The sequence below is a fragment of the Triticum urartu genome, unplaced genomic scaffold (assembly GCF_056163025.1).
Source record: "Triticum urartu cultivar PI428250 unplaced genomic scaffold, HENAU_Tu73 scaffold2, whole genome shotgun sequence".
NCBI lineage: Eukaryota > Viridiplantae > Streptophyta > Magnoliopsida > Poales > Poaceae > Triticum > Triticum urartu.
Window position 1 is genome coordinate 12,514,810 of NW_028260368.1, and position 9,419 is coordinate 12,524,228.

A 9,419-nucleotide genomic window follows, 5' to 3' on the forward strand; every position below is an offset into this window, starting at 1 on the left:
TACGAGACAAAAGTTTATTAAAGAGAATAATGATATCTTATTCTTTCTCAGAAAACATAATAAAGTCTTAAGTCCAGTCAAATTGACTATCTTTATTTTCATGAAAAAATGGGATCTATCAAGCACATTCAGGATATGCCTCTACTATAAAATCACTTAGTCATATTTTTTTCTTCCTTTTGGTATTCGAGTTGAAGAAGTACGAGAATTCTATAACTACCAAAAACTTTCAATCTTTTCATTGGAATAGTTTATTTAGTTATTATAGTTAATTGTTTTTGGTACTGAAAAAATATATTACTACTAGAATTCTAATTCTAGTAATTAAATTAATTAAACTTTTTTGGAGGTTGATAGTTTATTTATTGAGGAAGAGTCAATCCTTCTTTTCTCACTTCAAGATTGATCATCTCGAGCCATCCGTTGAGGGTGGAAATTTAAGAATAAATAAGTTTTAAGCAAACTTGTTTAGTCGTCTTTTTCAAACTATGTTTCATTCATATGATAGAATTTTAATATGGGTTTAAATAAATTGGATCTTGGCGGAGGCTTCCCGGATAAATACTTACTTTCTTTTATCCATATTGCTCCATAGATAGCAAGTTTTAATTAGTATAAAAAAACTAAACCAATGACTATTCATGATTCCATCCATATTGGATCAATTCTCTATACCACTTTGCAATGAAAAGAGGAATGTTTGTTATGGTAAAACTTCGTTTAAAACGATGTGGTAGAAAGCAACGTGCGACTTGAAGGACATGATCGATTGTGGATTTTGCTATCCATCATTTTCCATAGTAATGAAAATGCTCTTGGCTCGACATAGCCTGTTCTATTCGTTCCGAACCAAATTTGCGCTGGGTTTAAGTAACATAGTACACGATGGAGCTCGAGAGGACAGAATTTTTTTTATCAAGGGAAAGAATCTAGGGTTAGTGAAAACTAATAAATTAGGCCAACTTTGTCAGTCTATCCTTAATATAGAAATAAATCGAAAGGTTAAAATAAGAAGAAAGTCCAATAAAAGTATATCAGAATCAATCCCTCTTATTAGATTTCTATAGAAGAGATAAATGCTTTATCGAAGGAAATAAGAAAAAAGGGTATGTTGCTACTCTTTTGAAAGAAAAAAATAGGAATTCCCGAAGTAATGTCTAAACCCAAGGATTTCACAAATCAAAGATAAAGGATTCCAGAACAAGTAAACACAATTTTCAATTGTCTCAACAACAGAGTTGGATTAGAATAAGGAATAAAAGTCAATTCGTTCGAAATGAGACAAAGAAAAGAGTTTAAAGACGACTCAAAAATTTTGGAAGGATTTTGCCTTCGAAGTTGTCAGGCAAAATTAGCCCACTTGAGTCATGAGTATAAATGAAATTTGTTTTTTCTGTAAGGAAATTAATGCACGTCATAGTCTAATTTCTATTATTATCGACAGAAATTCGAATCATTTTCTCGAGCCGTATGAGGAGAAAACCTCATATACGTTTCTAGGGGGGGGCGTTGTTTATCTACATCTATCCCAATAAGCTGTCTATCGAATCGTTGCAATTGATGTTCGATCTCGAAGAGAAGGAAGAGATCTTCAAAATAGTAGGTTTTTATGATCCGATAAAGAATCAAACTTGTTTAAATGTTCCAGCTATTCTCTATTTCCTTGAAAAGGGTGCTCAACCAACAAGAACTGTTTATGATATTTTAAGGAAGGCAGAATTCTTTAAAGAAAAAGAAAGAACTTTGAGTTAATTGAAGAACTAAATGAATCAAAAAATAGGATAGGAGAAGATTATTAGTATTCCTAGTTGTCTAATTATTTAGACACAATTTACCTCTTTTTTAATCCTATTTGGATTTATATTATATCGTGCCAATCCAACATAAGCCCCTATTTTATTTACTTTTTCTATCTAATTTGTTTTCTTACCATTGTATTTCCATTGACAAAGGTCTATTGAACAAATAGAATTTGTAGATAGATGGGTCTCTTTATCCTCACTCCATATTCAATTTTTCCGCCTACACTTCGCTCAAATGATAAGGGTGTTCCTCTTGCATGTATTCTCATACAATATAATATATATTTTTTATAATATATATTTTTTGTTAATAAAAATCGCTAAAAATAAGGAGAATTTGGCCATCGTGATTAGGGTCGCTCTTTTTTTAACTTTACTTTAGTGGAATTTCACCGGACCTGTTCGTTTTGGCATTTGAGGGTTTTTCATGGTCGATAAAAAAAATCTTTTGATGTCTTGCTAGTTCAATGTTTTGACAGAAGCGCGCGGTGTAATTCCATTGATTTTTGGATTTCGATCGTATCTAAGATCCTTTTTTTATCTGGGTTGCTAACTCAATGGTAGAGTACTCGGCTTTTAAGTGCGACTATGATCTTTTACACATTTGGATGAAACAACAAATTCGTCCAGACTCTTGGTAGAGTCTAGAAGACCACGACTGATCCTCAAAGGTAATGAATGGAAAAAATAGCATGTCGTAATAAAATCAATCTTTTTTGAATGGAATCCAAAATTACGATTTTCTGGGTCTAATGAATAAATGGATAGAGCCTGGCTCCAATTCTGGTAAAATAAAAAGCAACGAGCTGAACTTCCTAATTGGAATGATTCCCCGCTCTAATTAGACGTTAAAAATAGATTAGTGCCGGATGCGGGGAAAGGTTGGGTTTTCCTATGAGTGGACCCTTTATTTTTTCTTTTTTTTTTTAGAAATCCTAATTATTCTTGATTATGGATTGAATAAGGGATGTTATGGATTGAATGTGTAAAAGAAGCAGTATATTGATAAAGAGGCTGTATTCCAAAGTCAAAAGAGCGATTGGCCTGCAAAAATAAAAAACTTGTTCTGTTCTTTTTTTTTAATTAGAACAAACATAAACTAATTGGGTAGAAAAGGAGCAGAAAAAGATCTGTGGATTAGACTCCCTTTCTTTCCAGGGTTTGTATTAAAAATGCAACACCCTGTTCTGACCATATTGCACTATGTATCATCATTCGATAAACCGAGAAATGCTTCTTCTCTCTGATTCAAGTAGAAATACAAATGGAAAAATTCGAAGGGTATTCAGAAAAACATAAATCTCGTCAACAATACTTTGTCTACCCACTTCTCTTTCAGGAATATATTTATGCATTTGCCCACCATTATGGATTAAATGGTTCTGAACCTGTGGAAATAGTTGTTAGTTGTAATAACAAGAAATTTAGTTCACTACTTGTGAAACGTTTAATTATTCGAATGTATCAGCAGAATTTTTTGGATAACTCGGTTAATCATCCTAACCAAGATCGATTATTGGATTACAAAAATTATTTTTATTCTGAGTTTTATTCTCAGATTCTATCTGAAGGGTTTGCGATCGTTGTGGAAATCCCATTCTCGCTACGGGAATTTTTTTGTCTGAAAGAAAAAGAAATACCAAAGTTTCAGAATTTACGCTCTATTCATTCAATATTTCCCTTTTTAGAAGACAAATTTTTGCATTTGGATTATCTATCACATATAGAAATACCCTATCCTATCCATTTGGAAATCCTGGTTCAACTCCTTCAATACCAGTATCCAAGATGTTCCATCTTTGCATTTATTGCGATTCTTTCTCAACTATTATTCGAATTGGAATAGTTTTATTACTTCAATGAAATCCATTTTTTTTTTTCAAAAAGAAAATAAAAGACTATTTCAATTCCTATATAACTCTTATGTATCAGAATATGAATTTTTTTTGTTGTTTCTTCGTAAACAATCTTCTTGCTTACCATTAGCATCTTCTGGAACTTTTCTGGAACGAATCCACTTTTCTAGGAAGATGGAACATTTTGGGATAATGTACCCTGGTTCTCGGAAAACCCTATGGTTCTTTATGGATCCTCTTATGCATTATGTTCGATATCAAGGAAAGGCAATTCTTGCATCAAAAGGCACTTTTTTTTTGAAGAAGAAATGGAAATGCTACCTTATCAATTTCTGGCAATATTATTTCTGTTTTTGGACTCAGCCGCGAAGAATCCATATAAACCAATTAGCAAACTCTTGCTTCGATTTTATGGGGTACCTTTCAAGTGTACAAAAAAGTTCTTTGTTAGTAAGGAATCAAATGCTGGAGAATTCATTTCTAATAGATACTCGAATGAAAAAATTCGATACCATAGTCCCCGCTACTCTCCTCATAGGATACTTATCAAAAGCTCAATTTTGTACTGGATCGGGGCATCCTATTAGTAAACCCATTTGGACAGATTTATCAGATTGGGATATTCTTGATCGATTTGGTCGGATATGTAGAAATCTTTTTCATTATCATAGTGGATCTTCGAAAAAACGGACTTTGTATCGACTAAAGTATATACTTCGACTTTCATGTGCTAGAACTTTAGCTCGTAAACATAAAAGCACGGTACGAACTTTTATGCAACGATTGGGTTCGGCATTTTTAGAAGAATTTTTTATGGAAGAAGAGCAAGTTTTTTCTTTGATGTTCACCAAAACAACTCTTTTTTCTTTCTGTGGATCACACACTGAGCGTATTTGGTATTTGGATATTATACGTATCAATGACCTGGTCAACCCTCTTAATTAATCATTAGACGAAATTAAGAAACAGGAAAGGGTTGATAAATGATCAAGAAAAAACTTTTCTATTTTTCATTCTGAAATGTTCTTTTTATTATAATAAAGAGTAGGTGAATCAACTTACTAATTAAAAAAATTAGTAGAACTTCCTCTTTGGAATAGAAATTGGCTATTTCTACATAGGGAAAGTCGTGTGCAATGAAAAATGCAAGCACGATTTGGGGAGGGATTTTTCTCTATTGTAACAAGGAAGAATTATCTACTCCATCCGACTAGTTCCGGGTTCGAGTCCCGGGCAACCCATATAGAAAAGACCCATCAAAGTTTTTCACTTTGACTCACTTCATTTACAAATACAAAATTATTGGTTTGGTTAATTTAGTTATATGGATAGCTAATCTTTGGGCTGACTTGGTTGACATTGGTATATAGTCTATGTTATACTGTTAAATAACAAGCCTTCTATTATCTATATTCTAGTTAATACGTGTGCTTGGGAGTCCTTGCAATTTGAATAAACCAAGATCTTACCATGACTGCAATTTTAGAGAGACGCGAAAGTACAAGCCTGTGGGGTCGCTTCTGCAACTGGATAACTAGCACTGAAAATCGTCTTTACATCGGATGGTTCGGTGTTTTGATGATCCCTACCTTATTGACCGCAACTTCTGTATTTATTATCGCCTTCATCGCTGCCCCTCCAGTAGATATTGATGGTATTCGTGAGCCTGTTTCTGGTTCTTTACTTTATGGAAACAATATTATCTCTGGTGCTATTATCCCTACTTCTGCGGCGATCGGATTGCACTTTTACCCAATTTGGGAAGCTGCATCTGTTGATGAGTGGTTATACAATGGTGGTCCTTATGAGCTAATTGTTCTACACTTCTTACTTGGTGTAGCTTGTTATATGGGTCGTGAGTGGGAACTTAGTTTCCGTCTGGGTATGCGTCCTTGGATTGCTGTTGCATATTCAGCTCCTGTTGCAGCTGCTACTGCTGTTTTCTTGATTTACCCTATTGGTCAAGGAAGCTTTTCTGATGGTATGCCTTTAGGAATCTCTGGTACTTTCAACTTTATGATTGTATTCCAGGCAGAGCACAACATCCTTATGCATCCATTCCACATGTTAGGTGTAGCTGGTGTATTCGGCGGTTCCCTATTCAGTGCTATGCATGGTTCCTTGGTAACCTCTAGTTTGATCAGGGAAACTACTGAAAATGAATCCGCTAATGAGGGTTACAAATTTGGTCAAGAGGAAGAAACTTATAATATTGTGGCTGCTCATGGTTATTTTGGCCGATTAATCTTCCAATATGCTAGTTTCAACAACTCTCGTTCTTTACACTTCTTCTTGGCTGCTTGGCCTGTAGTAGGAATCTGGTTCACTGCTTTAGGTATTAGTACTATGGCTTTCAACCTAAATGGTTTCAATTTCAACCAATCTGTAGTTGATAGTCAAGGTCGCGTTATTAATACTTGGGCTGATATCATCAACCGTGCTAACCTTGGTATGGAAGTAATGCACGAACGTAATGCTCACAACTTCCCTCTAGACTTAGCTGCTGTTGAAGTTCCATCTATTAATGGATAAGGTTTTTCTGCTAACATATAAGAATTTTTGAAGACAGAAATACCCAATATCTTGTTCTAGCAAGATATTGGGTATTTCTGTCTTTATTTTGAATCTTTTTTTCTTCTTAATCTTTCTATTCAGAATTCAGTTAACGACGAGATTTAGTATCCTTTCTTGCATTTTCATAACTCGTGAAATGCCGAGTAGGCACGAATTCCCCCAATTTGCGACCTACCATAGGATTTGTTATGTAAATAGGTATATGTTCCTTTCCATTATGAATCGCGATTGTATGGCCAACCATTGTGGGTAGAATGCTAGATGCCCGGGACCACGTTACTATTGTTTCTTTCTCCTCCTTCATATTGACCTTTTCTATCTTTGCCAATAAATGATGAGCTACAAAAGGATTCGTTTTTTTTCGTGTCACAGCTGATTACTCCTTTTTTCCTTTTTAAAGAGTGGCATTCTATGTCCAATATCTCGATCGAAGTACGGAGGTCAGAATAAATAGAATAATGATCAATGGAAAAAAGAAAAAAATCCTTTAGCTGGATAAGGGGCGGATGTAGCCAAGTGGATCAAGGCAGTGGATTGTGAATCCACCATGCGCGGGTTCAATTCCCGTCGTTCGCCCATCGCATTATTGCAAATTCCAAAAATGCAATTTTCCATATTCCTAGTTACGTATTTACTTACGGCGACGAAGAATAAAACTATCGCTATATTTTTTCCTTTTCCTAGTTCTTCTTCCCCAAGGGGTTGTGGGTTTTTTTCTACCAATGGGAGCTTTCCCTTCACCGCCCCCCATGGGGTGGTTCCACAGGTTCATAACTACCCCTCTTACTACGGGGCGTTTACTCTAGCCAACACTTAGATCCGCTCTACCCAAACTTTTTTGGTTCACCCCAACATTACCCACTTGTCCGACTGTTGCTAAGCAGTTTTGGGATACTAAACGACCTCCCCAGAAGGTAATCTTAAAGTGGCCGATTTACCCTTCTTTTGCAATGAGTTTCGCTACAGCACCTGCTGCTCTAGCTAATTGCCCACCCCTTCCACGTGTGATTTCTATGTTATGCATGGCCGTGCCTAAGGGCATATCGGTTGAAGTAGATTCTTCTTTTCTCTCAAAAACCCCTTCCCAAACTGTACAAGCTTCTTCCAAAGCATACGGCTTTCTAGATGTATATGACGATCTCCTAGACAGATGGATCTTATATGAATCATATGATGAAGTACCACATGAGTGGATATATAGGAAAGGAATCCAAATCTGCCGAATCGCTCTTGTTATGATCTTCTACATCCTAGGTCTCTGCGTTCCGTCATCTGGCTTATGTTCTTCATGTAGCATTCAGATCGAATGACTCTATGAAATTACGTCGATACTTCCACATATTATGGGTAACGTAGGAGACATCCCTATTTTCCCCCGGGGGTCTTAATTACCACTGCTTAGCTTTCAATTTGCCTCTTACCATCAAATTAAATGTGAATAACCCGTCCTCCTCTCTTTGAAACAAGGGGCGCTTCCGGTTCTGTGCGTGCTTCAAAACAATTTTGTCTTCTCCATATTACCATATCTCTAGAGCCAATAATTTTCTATGAGGAACTACTGAACTCAATCACTTGCTGCCGTTACTCAACAGTTTTCTGTTGAGGTCTATCCCGTAGAGGTAGTCAAATTGGATCAGTGATCGATTTCTAGGTTTCGTCGTAAACCTAATTGGTTACTTCCAATTACGTAAATCAATAGTTCAAACCGCACTCAAAGGTAGGGCATTTCCCATTGATATAGGAACTTTTGTACCAGAAACAATAGTATCTCCAATTATAGCCCCTCTGGGATGTAAAATATATCTCTTCTCACCATCCCCATAGTGTATGAGACAAATGTATGCATTTCGATTAGGGTCGTATTCTATGGTTACGATTCTACCAGATATGTCTTTTTGATTCCGTCGAAAATCTATTTTACGGTATAGGCGCTTATGACCTCCCCCTCTATGCCTTGCGGTAATGATTCCTCTGGAATTACGACCTTTACCACAACGGTGCCGTCCATGGATCAAATTATTTCGTGGATTGGATTTCACTTGCCTGTCTACGGTTCCCTTGCGTGTGCTCGGGATAGGTGTTTTGTATAAATGTTTCGCCGTATTATTAAGTATTCTCCTTTAGTTTTTTTCTCTATCTAGAAGTGGAATAGAATAACCCGGTTGAAGGGTAATGATCATACGTCTGTAATGCATTGTATGGCCCAGAATAGGTCCTATTCTTCTACCTTTTCCAGGTAGTCGATGGCTATTCACAGCTACCACCTTAACACCAAAGAAGAGTTCGACCCAATGCTTTATTTCTGTCTTAGTGAATCCCGATTCGACATTAAAAGTATATTGATTCTTTCCCAATAAACGAAGACTTTTTTCTGTAAATACTGCGTATTTGATTCCATCCATAAATCGACTTTCCCTCCTATGCTCTGAGTTCCAGTATCGATAAGAATTCGAGTTCTTATTGTTCTTATGTTATGGTATGAATATACAACATACCAATTCGTTATGTATGGATGATGGATGAGATTCCATGGATAGAGAGCCAGTTCCAATAGACTTATGGAATGTTCCCGTTCGTGTGCATCCAGCAGGAATTGAACCCGCAAATTTACCAATTATGAGTTGGGCGCTTTAACCATTCAGCCATGGATGCTTAACAGGGATCATCGTACATCGTAAATAACCAATTTTCATATAGAAAGACATATCATAGAAAAATGAAATCGAAAATATTCCGAGATGGCAAATATTCGGAGATGACTATGAAAACACCTCTCTGGATCCTCGAATTGAAAGAGAGATTGAGAGGGATCAAGAATCCTAATTCTCGCTATTTGGAATGGATCCAATTCTATTGAGTCTGACTCATAGTGATCATTTCTCTTTAGCAAAGAATGACCTTGGTTATCAAAGGATTGAACAACCGGGATCCATTTACTTATGATACCTAGTTGGCATTGATAACAAGGATCTAATGAATTATGAGTTTAATAGATCCTCTTTAGCAGAAAGACGTATATTCCTTGCTCATTATCAGACAATCACTTATTCCCAAACCTCGTGTGGGACTAATCGTTTTCATTTACCATCTCATGGAAAACCCTTTTCGTTCCGCTTAGCCCTATCGGGTATTTTAGTGATAGGTTCTGTAGGAACTGGACGATCCTATTTGGTCAAATACCTAACGA